Consider the following 18,731-nt stretch of genomic DNA (forward strand, 5'->3'; position numbering starts at 1 on the left):
AGTAGGAATGGCTCTCACTTCAATATCAATGTGGGTCTGGCCATGGGATTTACATAGTGAGAGTTTGCAGCAGACTCTGCTTTGGTATTTTCATATAAATCCTTTCTCCATAACTTCAGGTCTGGGACAGTGGTAGATCTCCAGTGCATAGCATTAAACGATTCGCTATGACCATCGCTAGGTCAAGAAACCTTGTGGTAGAACTGTTAGTCTTACTTATCGTCATGAGGCCCAGAAGACAAATCTTGAGTTGGCCAAGATCAGTGTTCCCTGTCTATGCTCCCAGTTGGATGGTGAGGTCTTCCCACCAGTGCTCTATAACTCTGCAAGTCCAGACCATGTGACCGAATGTGGCCCCTGCTTGATTACACCTGAAACATACCACAAGCATATGAGGATACATAGCCTGTGGGCGTGGAGGCGTCAAGTATATTCTATGGAGAAAATTGACCTGAATAACGTTAAGTCAAGTGTTTATTGAGATTGCATACATATTGTAAGGCCTGGTTCCATTATTGTCCGAGAGCCAGGCACCTAGGTCTTCATCCTATTTGTCTTTCAGTGAGGTCAAAGTCTTAAGCCTAGTGCTTCTTATAGGCCAATAGGCTAGTGTGATGAAATGCCTGCCATATCTCAGGGTCCACAATGTTCAGGTGAATGCATCCACTGGAGGCTCTTCACCGCCCCCACAAACCTGAATATTACTCCTGCATCTTTCAGGAACTGTCAGAGGGGGAGATTATGCGTCTGCTGGAATTCCTCAAGGGCACGAGAAAGGCAGAGTAGTATAAGGCATCAAGTGTTGTAATTCCTGCTTGAGCCAAAAGACATCTGTTTCCTCTGGTGGCCAGCTGAGCAAATTAGGGAAGCACCATAATGAAACCTCTGGAGTATAGAGGTCGTGCCAGACCTACGCTATAGGTAGTGAAGCCAGTTATATTGCACCTCCCTGAGCAGAATTAATTGCAGGACAGGAGCCCAAAATATATTCTCCTACATCTTTAAGGTGGAGCCCACCCTTCAGGTAAGCAAGCTCAAAGAAGGAGCCTGGCCAGACCCCCTCCCCCATCCTCTTCAGGTGGGCAGCCAGGTAGTAAGACTCAAAGTCCAGGACTCCCAGGCCACCACCATCAAGATGGAGATACAAGGGGTCCATAGTGACTCTCCTCTGCTGTTCCCCACACCAGTTCCTTCAGTAATATGGCATGGGAGTTGTAAAAGAATATTGGTGAAGATGAGCAAGAACTGGGGTACCAGCATCTCCCTTACCTGCAATGTAAATTTTGAATATCTATTCATGTATTCCAGTTCACCCTCAAAGTATTGTACTAACTTTATAGGTTCACTACCATATGGACTGGCCTTATGGCTGGTCTAAATACTTTAGCCTTGTCACATATTTCATTTTTAATTATGCCTTAAGGAATAATAGTAATTTTGCACCAGAATCAAGCAACATCTTGGGATTTTCTTCCCTTGGGCTAGCACTTCATTGTGAGGAACATCCCCTTTCTCTCCTGTTATTTATAAGACTCTTTCCTAATTTTCATCTTCTACTTGATCAATTTCATTTATTTTCCTTTTGTTATTTATACTTCTCCAACAATTACTTACATGACCTATTCGTTTACATACTTTGTATATAGCCTTGCACCCGGGCCATTTTTTACTGTTAGCCATTTGGCTCATCATACCACACCTATAACATCTGCCTACAATGTATTTTACGTTAACCAACTTTTTTTATTCTTGTTACTCCTGACTCCATCCTTGCGTACATTTTTATACCCCGCTCCTTTGCCTACACCTTTGCTTTGTTATTTTTCTACTTAACACAACTCCAACTAATGAGATTATGAATAACAACATCTTTCATGAAGAAGCAAGGCGTAAGCAAATAGTACAATCCTTGCTCCTCAACAGAACTAATTAGAGCAACAACCCCCTACCTAGTTCTCGGCCCAAAAGCAGTTTAGCGCCCCTCAAAATAGGAATACAGGTAGCTCCTCATCTTGTACTGGCACCAATCGCATATATATCTTTTTATTTTTCATTTTCATCTTTTCAACTTTATTTGACCGCCAGCACAGCCATAACAGTACAAGCATACTTTAACCTCTTCTATGCCCATGACGAGATAGTCTCGTCATGGAGCGCGGTTGAGCTGTGCCCATGACGAGACTATCTTGTCATGGACCCCGCCCGCTAATACAATGCCCGGCACAGGAGGGGGAAAGGGCGGGGCACTGAAGGGGATAAAATAACATGTTAACCACAAACAATCAATACATAATCAATTCTTCATAAAATCACATTTCAAGTAAAAACCTCAGAATGCATAAAATCATGATAAATCGCTGTGTGGCAAAGGGCATACGAAACCGACAGCGTCTCGCACCTAAATGCAGGCACACTATGTCAGTAAAAATACAATACATAACCCAGGCCAGCCCTTATTTCTCAAAAGTATCACTTGTTGGAACGGTTATGGATCACAACGACCATGTTTCGCCGTAATCATAAAAATACTATGGCACATTTCTAAAAGGAGCACAGCTAATCACAGTGCGCAGTGCCCCTCGAGTGAGCTGCAGCACGCAAAAATGAACTGACATAAAAAAAGGGTTCAACATCTGATAATTCCCTTAGGTACTGATACGCAAAACTGGACTGTCACTGGTTTCTGCTCTTCTGTAAGGGGACCAGGTACTGCTTGGTAAATCTTATTTAGTACCCGCAAAAGAAAAGAAAATGCAGCATAGATTGGCCAGAACTATCATTACTAGGCCACGGTTAGGAATCAAAATTGCGCTGATAACCTAAAGGGAAAGACAGCAAGCATTTAACGCCATGAGCCCTGATCCGAAATAATAATGCTCTGATCCATACTGATAGGCAAAAAACGAAAACTGAAGAGGCATGGGAACGAGATTTTGCTGCATGCTGACCACTCTCACTTTGGAAGGGTATTTGGTCCAAAATACGTAAAACTTCTAGGGCAGCAAATACCACAGAAACAATATTTTTTGTTTATAACAGACTTTTATTCACGCCAGCCACTTTATGTAAACGTTTTTCAACCTCTCCGGATAGATGCTGGACCTGCTCCTCTCCCAACGCTGACCTATTTCATATGTTGTTTTCTTGTCCACAAATACACAATTTTTGGAAGCAAGTATGGTCTCAAAGTAACTTAATTTATGACACTACATTTCCTTTTTCTTTCACTTACATCTTTTTAGGCAGTCTTGCTTCTATATGGGACGACAGTTCACTTAACGTTAAGATTATTGATTTATTGTGAGCAATTGCCCTTCAGCAAATTACTGTCAATTGCAAAGACTTTTCGAAAATTTCATATAAGGCTTGGTGGTACGCTGTCTGTCATAATCATAGGTTAGACAATGCCTTTGTGTACCCTCCTCACATGGCTACGAAACATGTTGCCTTGTGGTCGCCTGTCACGAGATATATTGATGCTAGCGCTAGACGATGTTCTTTGCCAAGACCCTCTCAACAGGAGGTTTATAAACCACCGTGATTCCCCTAATAGATCCATATGTTTCTTTTATGTACCCTAAATGCTTATACATCTCATTTATCATGCATTTTTCTGTTCCTTTTTTTTGTATTATTAGTCCAATTCGTCCTTCACTTTTTATGTAACATGCTTGGAACGTGATGTTGTAAGATTTACTGTGTATACTTTTTACAATCACCTTGATTGCATTTCAATAAAATGTATTTGAACTTAAAAAATATAATAGATTTAATAATGCTCTGATCCCATCTACCTCCAGTGTTCCACAGATAACTAGTGAGGGACGTTCAGGACATAATCACAAATAATTTGCAAGTGTGGGTTTGAGGGATTCTACATCCAGCCTGTGACCTTGTGCTCGTGCTATTAGAAGGGCTTGAACTTGCTTTTTCCCAGGTAAAGTCTGAGGTGCGGTAGGAAAAATGGCTTGACTGAGGCCAATTTTCTCAAATGCGTCTTCACATAAGTCAGTCAGGGTATGGACAAACCTTTGACAGATGCTAAACAATCGTTAATTATATCCCTTGTGAGGGAAGCTTCCTCTGTTTTCCACATAGACATCCAAAGCAAGGGTGGGTTTGTTATGGCAGATAGTGCAATGTAGGGCAGGGGCACACTATCTTCCCGCAAAAGTGGTTTCCCTCTATTTGGCTAGCTGCACACTGACCTATGCGGAAAATATCCACCCCATGCATGGCTACCAGGACTCAACGAGAGGTATATATCTTAATCAATGGACCCAGAGGCCAGCCTCCCGGAGGCGGAGGAAGACCAAATAATGATCCAAAAGTCCATGATAACTTCTCCCTGCGCTGTATCACATCACTCCCACATTCCCATGCTAACCGATAATCTTCGATGGCTCCCTCTTGAATCAAGATGCTCTTCAAACCTGTTTGTGTCACACAGAAACAAACTACTGTTTTTGAGATCTGTGTTTTGAACACAAATGTCTCTTTTTGTGCAGTTTTCTGGTGTGCAGTTGGTCTTGTGTGTGTTGCAGTAATCCCTGCAAATAAATAAAACACAAACGGGAGACTAACACCATTCACATGATAATTACAGGGGCCCCTGATCTCTCAGTGGGATTCAACTCAGGTTTCATTGTCACATTAAATCCAAAACCAAATTGCATGGATGGAATCATCCATGTCTCCCTTGTCTTTTGCCACATGCAGCATCTCCTCAAGCACACCACCCCATCTTCCAATTTAATCTGTACAAAGTCCAGCTGGATAAACAATTACATGGATCTTGCCTGAATGCACGTAGGATCCATAGCTATACCAAATAAATACCACCTCACAAGATGTCAACTAATTGAAAACCTGACTTACCACCATTGGAGACTTGGTGCCAAATGTCACCCTCACAGTCCACAAGTGCAGCAAATATTTCAGGCTCATGAAATAGCACCTTCATCTCAAATGCATAGTCTTTTGGGAGGTATGATGTCAACCTCTCGCTCACGTAGCAAGTCATCAAGTGAGTCCAATATCAGCCCCAGAGAGCAGTTCTTGCAAATGCCTTCAGAACCACTGTACAGTCCGCCACCTTTCATGGCCTCAATCTAGAATACTTTCAAGCCTATATGTCTAAGAAACTCTGTGCTTATTCTAACTAATTCTAACTTTCCCTAATGACAACAAAATGGCAAGTCACCGGTGCAAGGAGGCTTCATAACATAGGACCCTTTCTGATCTCATGTCACTGACCTGCCGTCATAGCCAGATCATCACTGTAAAACAGCTTACCCGTTCTGCAAAGCTCACCCCTTAAGGCAACCTTATTAAATTGCTGAAATCCACTTTACATCTGCAGAAGGTCCCAAAAACTTTTCACTTGGAAATACCTGCTTAGCAAATACCCAGTGCCTTGAACTATTCATTCTCGGGGAGGTGCCCCACATATGTAAGATTATCTGCTCTGTGAACCCTGCACCAGCTAAGTCTGTCTACCTGCATGCCAGAAACTGAAAGAACACCTCTTTTCAAACTACATCTTAGCATTTCTCCACATCCCCGTTCCCATCTCATATATCCAAAGCATGTCACAATAACAAATTGACATCACATCTGTCAGAGTCCTACCATGACGTTTTGCAGCAAAGTTCAGATCTCATGGAAACCCAGACGCCTTTTAGCTTTTACCACAGAAGCTGCAGCTTAACCTTTGCGAAGCAGATGCCTCCCAAGGACTGAAATGGACTATGCAACTTATGGTATGGGGGGAGGCAGCGATGGAGGGGATCACAGTGCTAAAAGCAGACCCTATTATTTACTGGAACAGGACCAGACCTACTACATCTTTAATGATTTGCTAAGAGCCACACATTTCATGGCAAGTTATTCCAAAGTAAAAAAAATAAAAAAGACACACAGATATACACACACACACACACACACCAGCTGTTCCGCTGAGGAATACTACATGCAGGAGATTAGGTCATCTATGTAGAGATCAGAGATGCTACTGGTAATGTTACTGATGAATTTAATTGTGATATTGTTGATTATATCATGATATGTCAGTGAAATGATTGATGATGTCACATATGCTGGTTGGTTGGAGGAATTCATGATGTGGGGAGCAACCATTAAAAGTGGTCCATTTTCTGTTTCTTTTTGAAGACTGATTTATGTGCCTATGCGAGGATATGAATGAGGAGTATATTTCAAAGGCTGGATCCCTCGACTACTCTGTAGATTCTCAACCTTGTGAGCTATATCAGTTTTTGCAAATATGTAGTGCAAGTGTGCACAGTAAAGTGAGGCTCCTTGAACACTGTGACGTTTTATGCTCAAATATTTTGGGGTGAAGAAAAGGGTGTTAAAGGTGATCTTGCCATGCATGGGGGGAGGGTTTAGGGGTAACTGGACCCCCGGGTTGTTTTCCAGCTGCCACTAGAACTTCAGAGAAGTGGTAGGAAATTAAATACCAGGGAGTTTGCATTCCACAATTTTGTTTAATAGATCATAGAATGCATACAATTGATTTATATGCGTTTCATGTCAGCAGACAGAATACGTAATCAAATCCATGAAAACCATGTATCGGCCATGTCAAAAGTAATATTCTTGGACTTCAAGAATTGTATGCATTTCTTAAAGTTGTCTCTGATACTGGTGGCTTGCAAAATACTTATTCACATCCTGTACATCAGCAAGCATCTTGCAGTCTAGGGCACGAATATGTGCAGGAGTATGGTAAACACAATTAATTGCCAGAGTTGAGTGGTCCATCCTCCTGGGCAAGTGTTTTAAAATACAGACCACATGTAAATTTGGCTTCAAGCTTGGACTTTTCTGTTATGTTATTTCCTAACTGGATGATTCCCATTTTCTATATAAAATGGCAAATTCAGTCTCTCAAAGTGTCTTGCGTCTGTCGATTCTCTAAGAATCCACTTTCCATGGAAGCCACCTAATTTTCATAGCTGGTAGGTGTCTGGCACCTGTCCCAAACCAGGGGTTTTCTTGCGATTTATTATTGATCTATTATGGAGTCCTCGCACAGTCTGTCTTGGTGTTTATTTCTTTAACGGCCAGTTTGTACAGGGATCCAGCACTAGAGCTAATATAAATTTTAAGTTTTAGTCAGCAAAACCTTGATTGCTTTTTGCAGATATTTGTGGATACAAAAACTGCTTGCAGGTGGTAGAAATTAAAGAGTTGATAATCAGGTATGAACTGATACGTAAGAGCTACACAGGTTTCACTCATTGATGGAAAGCACTCATTTGTTGCTCTCTACCCACTTGGGCATCTGGGCACTTGTCTAAATATACTCCCCCGTGAAGCATACTGGTCTTCCAATTGTTTGCTAAGGAATAAGGGGTTATTATGATGGCGGAAGGACCGCCACCGCCAGCCGTGCTGTGGCGATCCGTGCGCCATCAAACATGGATTTACCCCCTGCCAGATTAGGATGGTGGGCGGATCCAGACTGGGACCGTGGCAGATGCAAAGAACGGCTGCCACGGAACCGCCACAGGCAATCGTACAGATTGCCTGGCAGAGTGGTCTGCATCCATTAAATGGTGGCGGTGCCTAGCAGACACCGTCAGCCGTATTACAATGCAGACTTGATCCAGCCTTTCCATGACGGTGAAACCGTCATGGAAAGGCTGGCGGAGATTGGTTTCAGGGGCCCTTTGCGGGCCCCCAATATTTTGGGGGGAGGTGTTTGTGCACTGGGGGCGTACCCATGGTACCCCCATACATTTCTGTGCACTACGTGGCAGGCACTATGTGTGTTGCATGCCAGTGCAATTACATATAGCAAACTGAATGTACTACCCTTACGGAATACTGTGGTAAAATTACAGCTTGGCTAAAATCAGGTTTATTAAATGTGATACTATTTTTTCCCTTCAATGGTGTCCTGTTAAAATGAGATTTACTTGTAAAGGGTCAGTGGGGGATATCAATATCAGTGGATCTCAAGTGAACTGGCAGTATAGCACATACATTATTATAGATAGGAATTCAGATACTTTTTTTAGTACTGTGAAATACTCCATAGCGTACTTGTATGGACTAACCGAGACCTCACTTTTTCCTTTTGTTTGTTTTACGCACACACTGATGGTGCAGACGCACCAAGGGCTGGCCCCGTAACAGGCCGTTCCCTGGCACTAAGCTCTTAATTATTAACAGGAGATTAGATAGGAATACAAGTGGATAGTTCAATGCACCTGAAATCCTTTCGAAAGGAGTGCCCCAGTGTAGGCGTACACTGGAACTCCGCTCTGCTCATATCCGCTGCCTCATCACCCACCAGTTGGCAAATTAATGACGAGTAACTATAAATTCTCACATTAGTAAGCATTTTCACTATCACCGATATGACATCTACCCATTAGGTCACTGGTGATCACCACGTGATGTATAACGTAATGGACAACATTCCTGATATTTTTAGAACCATATTAGCGTCGGACATCCTCAATCAATTTGTAGACCAATGCACCATTTCATGTGTGGAGTTACAAGAATAAGAGTGGCATGTAGTCTTGTGTCCAGGAGTTTAAACATTTTTCATGGTAACCCCACCCTAAGCTCATTTGTTATGAAAATGCTTCAGAGATCAACGCTACTACCAGAGATGTTTATTTTAGCACGAGGATCCCAGAGGATGTGTGGTGGGAAGGCATGAAATCTTATCTTGCCAGTAATCCAACTACACATAGATTGACCTGCAGATTTGCTGCATTTATGCCACTGAAAAATATATTGATCTAAAGGTAGCTGAGTCCAGCTTTGATGAATAGTGGTCAGAGCCATTTCAAATTATTGGGATAGTTTCATGAGATCAATTTACATACAATTGATGTAAACAAGAATCAATTATGTCAGCAGTGACTATCCTGCATATCTGGAAAGGCTTCGGCCATCGTGGATCAAGAGAATATCAATACTGCTGAATTTTTTTCACAGAATCTGGGAACAAAGAAACATTTTCTAACAGCCTCCAAGACCCCCACTCCCCAACCCTGAACTTTTCACCTAGACAAACTATAGTACATTTTGAAATTCCGAGTGTCTTCTTAATAGTACATTGGCTTTACTTATGCAGACAACTTAAAAACATTGTTATATCCAACTTAAAAACATTGTTATATCCTGCAACTAGCGGTTGTGGTTTACCCTAAAGAAATATGTTCAAGATTACTGTATCCTTAATGGGTTAGTGTTGGGCACATCAAAATTCCCAAGACAATAACCAATGCTGGTCAGACAGTTCAAATGCGGGAAGGCAGCACTTTTTTTTAACACATAACTAACTGTGAACATCAATCCTTTTTATGATTTTCACCTTTTTTATTAGAAATCCGAGCCATTTGTTTTGTTTTGAGACTCCTGAATTAAATTCTATATTGCATTCTAATTCTGCCTCTGTTTTATATAACACATTCATGAGTAGCGAAGACAGTTCTAGAGTACTTTGAAGTGATTTTTACTTGTATTTTGCTGTTTTAGGTTCATTGTTTAAAGCTACAAAAGTACCAATTTTGTTGACTTTCCCAATTGTTTTACTGCGCTTGACATACAATGTATGTTGGTAAAATACTGGCAGGTGACAATCCTACTCATTTATTTTTCAACAGAATCTTGGCTGAAAAGGGAGGCCACACTGTGTGAGAATTGGCTATAAGTTGGGATGTGATTTGAGGCTCACTAAGGGTAGCAACTCCTGACTAGTGCCAAATCTTTGCTATAATTGGAACGGCCATCTGGTTCATGGCATACAGGGGAGGTGATGCTTGCATCTACAGCACCCAACCTTCCACTCTCTCACTGATTCCTTTAAAATTGGTAATGGTTTCTATATTACGAAATATCTAGTGGACATTTTCTCTGCCATGCTAGACTACATTTTCTAAGGATGCGGAACCTCACACACTTCTTGTGGCATGCTTCATAACCAAGTTCACTCATAACTATGGACGCCCAGCCACTGTGAGCCTCTGAATGAAGGACCAGGCCAATTTTCTTAGGTTGCTCATGGTTCTAGAGCTACTGAGAATGATGAAGGTTGTGCTTCACGTAGAAGTGGCAATTAGGTCAAAACTTTGTAGTGGAAGATTTATACTACATGCATTACTAAGATAAGAGACGTAACAGGTGTTTTAGTACCTTATCATGTTATTAGAAGGCAACATGTTTCTTCCCAAAAACAGCTGGGGCTATCAAGACCCCAATGCTGTCACAATTACAGTTCATAATAGCCATTATATCAAACAAGCATTGGCATAGCCATTAGGTCTCAATAAAGGCAAAGAAGGTACCCCCTAGTTTCAATTTCAGGTCCAAGAGGAGGGGAGAAGAAACAGGCAAAAACTATAAGAAGACCTCTGGCTAACCTATATTTCTTTTAAGAATAGCCTATGGCTTATGTGCGCCCCACAGGGAGGAAGCTTTTCCGTTCTATAGTGAAATCATATAGAAGTGACAATGGTGATTAGATAGACATTATTTTTTATTTTTTATTTGCAATTTTTCATTTTCAAAAAGAACACAAGATTTCATTTGAGAGCATTTTAAATTCACAAATCACAAAATTATATAATGTAATTAATTCAAGAAAATTTTGACATAGATATACAAAGTTGGAATGTAAGACAAATCAATTCAATATAACAAATGTACCCCAGCACACTCATACATAAACCACAACACACTCACTCCATACCATACCGCTCATTCGCCTGACATACATAGTGTGAAATAAAAATACAATTTAGGCAACACAATGGGATCCGACAGTGAAAAAGAAAGAGAACTGTAATTAAAAAATAATTTTATCTGTAGCATAGAGGCATTTTCATAAATTACAGCAGTGTATAAAAATCACTGTTTCATTTCGTTATTGTATGCAAACGTCACAACTGTTTCTTTTCCTATATGTCTCACTGGGCGGATTCCCAAGGGACAATGGTCGAATTACGTTTCGGTGGTACACAGATTCTTTTCACCAACTTCATCAGGACCAGTGTTTAAATTGTACAGTAATAGTAAAATATGGGAGCAGGGGTATCTGAAAGAACAATTGTTCAATCCTAACTGTGGCTCTTATCATCAAAGGCCACTTTTTGAGATCTGCGAACACCTCTTCTCATTGCTCAAAAAATGTCCATAGGGATGCAAATGGGACCAATACATTTATCGGTAAAAGCAAGCTTCGGTCATTAAATCAAGAGACGCCAAACGCCAGAAGTTAGTCCATCGTGTAAAGTGTAAAATCCAAAGCTTCATGAAAGTCCAAATACTGACATTTTCCGCGATCTGTTTACCTGTGGCGTGTGTAGAATCCCAGTGTGGTGTCAGCAACCCCCGTAATGCACAGAGCAAAAAAAAATAATGTCACTTCTATATGATTTCACTATAGAAAGGAAAAGCTTCCTCCTTGCACATAAGCCATAGGCTATTCTTAAAAGAAATATAGGTCAGGCAGAGGTCTTATAGCTAATAGGTCTAGCCTTTGGGGTGTTTAGACAGAGCTATTGGCTTTGTTAACGTTTTTAATATGTGTTGTAGAGCATTCTGAATGTTGTGCAGCATGTTTAAAAGTTAGAAGTTATAATAAAAAAAGTGTTATAACCATTTTTGTCACCTTATATATAACCTAGAAAACAATATGAACAACTAAAGTACCCTAATAAAACCCAGAATTAACACCAAAAATGTGTTCTAGTTTTTTATCTTTTATTTATGTTTTAAAAATAAAAACAAAAAAGGCATTGTTATTTGCAATGTCAATAGCTCAAAGTCGCGTAAATGCGAGTCCTATTTCATTGCAAATGCTTGTTCTTTAAGTGATCTGGCAAGCGACAGCAATGTCTCAGGCAAGACCTAAAAGGTTGCTACAGTCAGAATGCAAAGGATTTGACTTGGTTTAACATGTAGAGTGGTTGCAAAGCAGTGTTAAACAAAGGGCTTAGGATAGAAGCTCAAGCCAGTAGCAAGGATATCCGAGAGAAGCTGGCAGCAGAGTTGCTTGCAGGTGTAGTGATGGGACCTGGATGAATGCGCTGGGGCCATTCCTGAGTGACAAAATATTCCCCAACTGAGTTGATTTTAGGTGAGAAGGGTAATATCACGGTACATCCTGGGGGTGGACACAGGTTGTTGTGTGGAATGCACAACTCACAGAGGAAGAGTATCACTGGTTGTAGCGATCATGTAAGCCAGTAAATGAAAACTCAAAACAATCCTAGGTAGCAGCAAGGTATCATGTTAATAATGCAATCACTGGGGTTGTCAAAGGCCTGGTGCATGGAAGACGCAAGCCGAGGCGGTGCCAGACCTGGACTCTATAGTAACCAGGTGAAGCATGAGGGATGGGGCAGGAAGTTCGTCACGATCGGCTAATTACGACGTCCCGCTACTTAATTTAATGATTTCAGGGTAAACCCCTCTGCCTCCCCCCCACCTCTCTTTCACCATATTCATTTGTAGCAAACACTGTCCAGGAGAAGGGAGGCTGTGCATGAAGCACTATGCCCAATCCTAGTAAGTCAACACCTTCAGTTTGAAAGACATGGGCGAGGCACTGAAAGCTAGCGCTTGGAGGCCACCCCAGTGCCTGACATTCAGCAGTGGGTAACGGGCGTGAGGATGAGCACCAGTCACAACCTTTACCTTCCACCACAGAGAAGACCACCATCCTGTGACCACCGACCACCTCCCAGCTCATGTTCTGTACAGTGTGCGCTATACACAAATGGTCGCTTCTCCATACGGCAGCTAGAGTAAGCGCGCTGCAAGAAATACCTCACCCGCTGTTCACCCTTCCTGTTCCACCTACCACTCCCCCAGTGCTAAGGCATGTACCCCACGTCCAGGTATTGCCCCACGACTTCCCTCTTTGCTCAATTATCGCCCAGTTCCAAAGTTTCCCCAGGCCACCGAATAAACCTTTGGAGACTCCCTAGGTGCTGTCCATCACAGGAGGTGCCCCCACGGTGTCACTGTCACCTTGTGTCGCGGGCCCCTTGTGTCACTATCCCCTTGTGTCGCGGGCCCCTTCTGCACTGCTCTTGTTGCCCATTGAACACACTGCCCATATCGAAGCATGTCGTGACGTCACTGCCACGCTCACAGTCGCAGGTCACGGTGTTGCAGTCCCTCTGGGTCATTGCCAGGGATGCCCATCGCTGCCTCACATTGTGTGGTTTCGCGAACACTTGTCACCACAGCGGTTGTTTCAAGGAGGCCCTAAATCACAATGCCAGTGTGACCCTGTGTCACAGGGCACTGCCCGGGTGCCGCTGCCCCATTACAAAGTCTCACTGTAATGTCCCGCATTTTGACCCTTATAGAGGCATCCCTGACGTGCTGTTGCACTCCCACTGTCTTCCCTTGTCACTGTGCGGCATTGTTGCCCCACGCTGTGGTATCTGCCACACTGAGACACGACAGCCCTGTCGCTCTGTGTCACCTTGTTCAAACAGTAATGTCACATGTCCTGGTGTCTACATGGACATGTGGCTCAGGGACTCTCCCTACCACAGTGTCACTGTGGCTCCTTGTAGCACCGTGGTGTGTCATCTATGTGCCACACAGTTGTGGCTACAGGCGGGGGTGTCACCGTGGTACCTTGCCGTTCTTTGTGTGGTGTCATTCATGGATTCTTTCACATGCAGCATCCTGTCACAGCGTCGCCCTCCATGGTGTCCCGTCATGTCACCTGTGGTGCTGCGCTGTCCTGCACCACCGTGTTGCGGCATCACTCGCTGACATGCCTCGTGACGTGGTGCCGCTGTCACCTCATGTTATGCAGTCTTGCCATGTCACCCCACACTGTGGTGTCCCTAATGCGGCTCGTCGCTCCACAGCGCAGTACCCCTGTCTCAGCCCATCACTGCACATTTGTGAGTCCCTGTCGCGACATGTTGGCCCGGGCCGTGTCCGGATGCCATATCTCTTGTCGTCCCACACTGAGGTGATGCTTCCGCCCTACGTCCTTGTGTCACCATCATATCACGGCTCGGCCTGACGCCCATGTAACAGAGTCACTGTCCTGCCTCGTCCCAGCATGCCGCTGTGTCTCTACTGTGTCTTGTCTCTGGCTCCTTGTCGCAGTGTCACTGTGATGCCTCTGCCGCACCCCCATGTCCTGGTCCCTCTACTGTATGGGGTCTGCTGCCCCTTGTCCCGTGGTCACTGTGATGTCTCTGCCCACACCCCTCCCCCCATGTCATGGTGCCTCTATTGTCCCGTCATATCCCGATGCCATTGTCATGCCAGGTCGTCCCACGCTGCTATCGCCAAAGGCTGTCACTATCATGCGCTGTCACCAGTGTCGTGGATTCACTGTCGGGACTTGTCTCCCCATTCTGCAGTGCTGTTTTTAACCCGTCACAGTGCCCCTGTCAAGAGTTGTCGCCCCCGTGGTGCGATGACATTATCATATCATGTTGTGATCATTTATGTCGTGATGCCATTGTCACTTCATGTCATGGTGTCAATGTTGCCGCGCTTGTCGTTTCCACTTCTCTATGATTTACTCTCCATCTGTCCTTCGTATCATCTCCCCCCTCCTCCCTCGCTTTAGTTCTTTCACTCACTGCTTTTCCTTATCTCGACATCTCAGCCCCATCTCGTGCCACCACCCCCCCCCCACCCCGCTCCACGTCGGGCTCCACAGCCCACTCGGTGCAGCAGCTCACAACCATGCCAGTTTACCCCTCCTCCTCCGGGCTCCAGCCCCCACCTTTACTCTCCATCGCCGCAAATTCAATTTTAACTCGGTTTTTAAAAAAAACAAGCTTTTTATGAGTCACGATACACTGCAAAGTTAACACCCCAGCCCGAAAAAAAATTAAAAAGTGTATCCGAACTTCAAGAGCTAAAACTCACGTAAAAGTGAGACCTATTGTATTGCAAATGCTTGTTTCTATTTCTATATGCTGGATACAGAAGGCTTTGGAACCAGTTGAAACTTTTTTTTTAATTGGCACATGTACTCAAAAGTAAGGCGTGGGAGATGGAGGGAGAAGAGGATGTAATGGGGCGAAAGAATAGGGTTATAGATTTGTTAAAATGGTTCCATTTTTAAGTGCGGTATTGGCGCCCAGACTAACTATCAGAGGTTGTGTGCAATTCATTATGGATTGTTATGTTGCTGGTATCACTGAGCACCGATTGTATGGCTGCCCGCGAGCCCGAATGACCACTGTGAGTGCTTTCGTTTCCTGGATGTATGTCACGCTGTATATACGAACTGTGTTTACTGGTGCTTTTGTGCCTCTTTCAGGCGGATTGCTCCACTTGGTCAAGAACCATGTGACGTTCATAGTAAAGGTACGGGCAATGTGCCAAACTACACCAACAGCGCGGCACGACTATTTTTGTACCCCGTGCCTACCAAAATCGAATGTGTCCTTGTGTAACGTAACTGGGTCTCATGTAAAGCGCTCCAATGTAAGATAACTGGTACTCATGTAAAGGACATTATTAAATGTCACCCACAAGTAAACGCACAGCCCACACGCAAACACACACAAACAATGGTAAAAAAAAAGGGCCAACAGTCATTATAAAGCCCACCGTGTTCTGCTGCCAGTAAAAGATCCAGTCCCAGGGGGCGGGGCCAAAAGTGGACAGGGTGGCAACCAGGAGGGACTACAAAGCCTCCAGTACAATCATTACACTCTGTTCAACACATTGAATGTTGCCAAAAGACGCACACCAATGAAAAGTACGGGCAGAGCTCGGACATGACTTCTGGAATCGGATAGATTCCAAGAAGCCCTTGCATGGCGAAGCAGCGCATGTGCGCTGCTAACGCCAGGCGAGACCTAAAAAGGCACATACAACCTGGGTTAAGAACCATGGCGTATAAAGTAATTTAAAAGCACTTCATATCAGAAATAAGTCATACCTTAAGATTGTTTATTGTCTTGTTATTGTATGCTCTGAAGATATAGCTGTCACCAATAGAGTGGTAAAGTACCCCTTGTTTTGATATTAGCCTTCACACACACAAACACAACCCCTCCACACATGAGTAACAATAGTCACACACTACAAGTCAAAATAATTATTCTATTTAATATACTTCACGTGGCTAAATACCGAAGCACCTCTTGGGTACAGTGGAAGTGTATTCTTGATACTGCTTGTATCTACTGGTAAAAGAGGGAATATGATCAGTTCTAGAAAAGGGTCAGTCTAGCAAGCTGCACATTGTTATGTACCCAGAATCAGGGTCATGCATCTTTTGTAAACAGTGCACCAACAGCCCTTGCTACATAAGCTGTATACCAGTGCACCCAGAGCCTTCCCGCTGTCATGATCATAGACCTTTCTGCGCCCAGCACACATGGTAAAAAGGAACCCCAGGACTTGAAACTGCAAGGCTGCAGAGACCGCACCCGCCCCATGATGCATACATACGCTGCCCTTATTTGGTACCTATGGGAAATGGAACTCAACAAGTGGAGACCGAGTCTTCCTGAGAACATGTTAAGCATGCCATTTTTTACAGTGCTCTTGAGAAATGGAGTTCAACAAACCTTTCCATGATTTCATGGGGAACTGCTTATGTTCAAAGTTGACGGTCTTTTCTGCACCAAATTTGCCTAAACCAAAATCTTATTTATGGTCTCAGGTCTTAGATGTGATCTGTTCCTGTGTTTTTGAGTGGAAAAACAAATGCATCAGACATTTTTTAATTATTGTGTTTGGAAATAACCTCATAGTATGAAAGATGAAAAAGAGGAACCCTTTGAATATGTGTGAACTTGGAAAATGAAGGTATTTGTGCTGGAAAGACCCCAATTCTAGTAGGTTAACTGGATAGTTTCCAAAACATGAAGTTAGCCCGAGGTTTTTATAATGCATCTTCCTGATACTGAATTTTAAAGGAGTCAGTATGTTTACTTTGCCGCTGATAGTGATAGTTTACATGATAAAAACGGTCACACTTAATTTCATCATTCAGGCCTCTGATATGTTTGGATAACCTGAAAATTCAACATTGTTCATTCCTTAAAAAAATGTGTGCTGTGGTTTCAATCACACCAAGAACGCATATTGCCAATGACGGTCCACTGCAGTTCCTTCGATTTATGGTTCCTTTGTGTGAAGTGTGTGACAGGTTTCGTAGTCAAACATGCTCAGCACAGGCTACTTTTATGCTCTTGGATCATCAATTTTAGTTTTATGGTTGTCATTCCTATGTAAATTTGTTACATGGACAAATCAGTGGGCAAATGACATTAGCACTGTTACATTTGGTAGGTTTACATTGTTCCCACAAGGTTGATAATCCTAGATCTATTGTGGCAGATCTTGTCAGATTACAAATATAGTATTGTCTGCCTGGATAATAACCTCTTTTTGTTGGTAGTCTCCAGAGAGTGTATTGGAAGTAACAGAGTCCAAGTCTGATATGGATGACAGAAATGCGGATTCTCTTTTATAGGCAAATAAGGGTTTCTCAAAATTGAGGTGTCCTTTCTGAAAGATTCTCCAAATTCTGTATATTATTGTTTTTAAGTTTGTTGGACAGAGTTGAACATGTGGTAATGCAGGTCAGTATGTCATTCTGTTTTCTTGGATTGTTTCTAATAAATAGCTCTACTTTTAATTGTTTAATGATCATTTCCTTACTCTGCAAATAAAGTGCACAGGATATTTTCTCTGTTTTGTTTTTATACTAAGGTGTTCTGAATTCTTTTTTAAAGTGTTAGTGTTTAGCAGATTCACCTAACCCTTAAAATTGACCTAGAGTAAGGTTTCCCTTGAGTGATCCAGAATTGTGGCTATCAGAGGACAGCCTTGTGATACAAACATGAAAAGATGCATGCTGCATAGAATAAATCTTCCACTACACAATTTCATCCTGATTGGTGAAGCACAATCTTTATCATCCTATGTATCCCTAGAATAACAAGAGCTTACAAAATTGGCTTGGTCCTGTGGTCAACAATTCTGCGGATGGATATTCACAGTTAGGAGCGTACTCGACAAATGAAGTAGGTCACAAAACGTATGTGAGAGCTCAGCATCCTTAAAAAAAAGTATCTTTTGTCCATAATGGCAGAGAATACTCCCACTGACAGAGGTATCTCATAGCAAAGCAACCATTATCAATGTTAACAGAATCACCGAAGATGGGGGATCAAGGTACTCTGGGTGCAAGTATTATTTTTTTGGAGGACGTATCCTGGCTCCTGGTTGATACATTTCCAACTAACCCCATGTTACAATTTATCAGCATGCAGAAGAAGAGCCTGGGCCAATATGCAAATAGGGTCTTATGCTGTAAAAGCATTGACTTTCCCCACTACATGATGAGTTCAACACATAATCCCTTATTAAGAGAAGTAAAAATCCAGACAGTGACAAGAGAAAAAAACCCAAAAGTAAGCATGTATAATGTGGTGTGTTCTGAGACAGAAAAGGTGCAATGGTTAAATTATGTTTTCATTCAGTTCACAACTATTGGGAGATGCCACAGTCACTGTTAAAAGGAGACAAGCCTCAGACAAAATAAGTTAGCCAATTGTTCTTCACAGTACAGAGAGGTCAGTGGAGCTCTCCGGATCCATGTATCATAAATGGCAGAATGTTGGTTGTTTTATCAAGATCCTGGGGTACACTGGATACCAGGAAGCCTTTACTCACAGAAATATCAAGTACTTCCTTTGTTGTCATTGACTATCAGGGTGCAGCAGAGA

The 18,731-nt window shown here is 42.8% G+C and overlaps 1 protein-coding gene across 2 annotated transcripts in view; it reads right to left on the minus strand.

Annotated features, from left to right (window-relative positions):
- Positions 1–18,731, minus strand: part of LOC146785802 (uncharacterized) — a 444,312-nt gene that overhangs the window by 157,623 nt on the left and 267,958 nt on the right. The gene's annotated exons all lie outside the window — the stretch shown is intronic.

This window comes from Triturus cristatus, chromosome 11 (assembly GCF_964204655.1).
Source record: "Triturus cristatus chromosome 11, aTriCri1.1, whole genome shotgun sequence".
In the NCBI taxonomy this organism is placed as follows: Eukaryota; Metazoa; Chordata; class Amphibia; order Caudata; family Salamandridae; genus Triturus; species Triturus cristatus.